The sequence below is a fragment of the Papilio xuthus genome, unplaced genomic scaffold, assembly GCF_000836235.2.
Source record: "Papilio xuthus unplaced genomic scaffold, Pxut_1.1 DF826945.1, whole genome shotgun sequence".
Taxonomy (NCBI): domain Eukaryota; kingdom Metazoa; phylum Arthropoda; class Insecta; order Lepidoptera; family Papilionidae; genus Papilio; species Papilio xuthus.
Genome location: NW_013531704.1, coordinates 3,776,097 through 3,776,392, shown reverse-complemented (window position 1 = coordinate 3,776,392; position 296 = coordinate 3,776,097).

The window sequence follows — 296 nt, the reverse complement described above, 5'->3', positions numbered from 1 at the left end:
TCCAGGTACGATCTCCGCTATATAGTAATGAGTTCTTCGAATTTCATGATAACATCCATCAGACATTCTTACTGTAATTACAAATTGCATACAACTGCATAGAAATTCAAAGATATGTGCGAAGTCAAACAACCCTCACTGGCTCTGCATTGTTGAATAAGACCTAGCCGCATTCTTGAGGGTAGGCTCCGAGCTCCTCAGTGGAGTATAGTGTGTCCGTATAGTGAGCTTGATGATGACGATTTGTTTTGATTCAATGCATATTGTCTTGTTAGCAATTTTCTAAATATTTTACC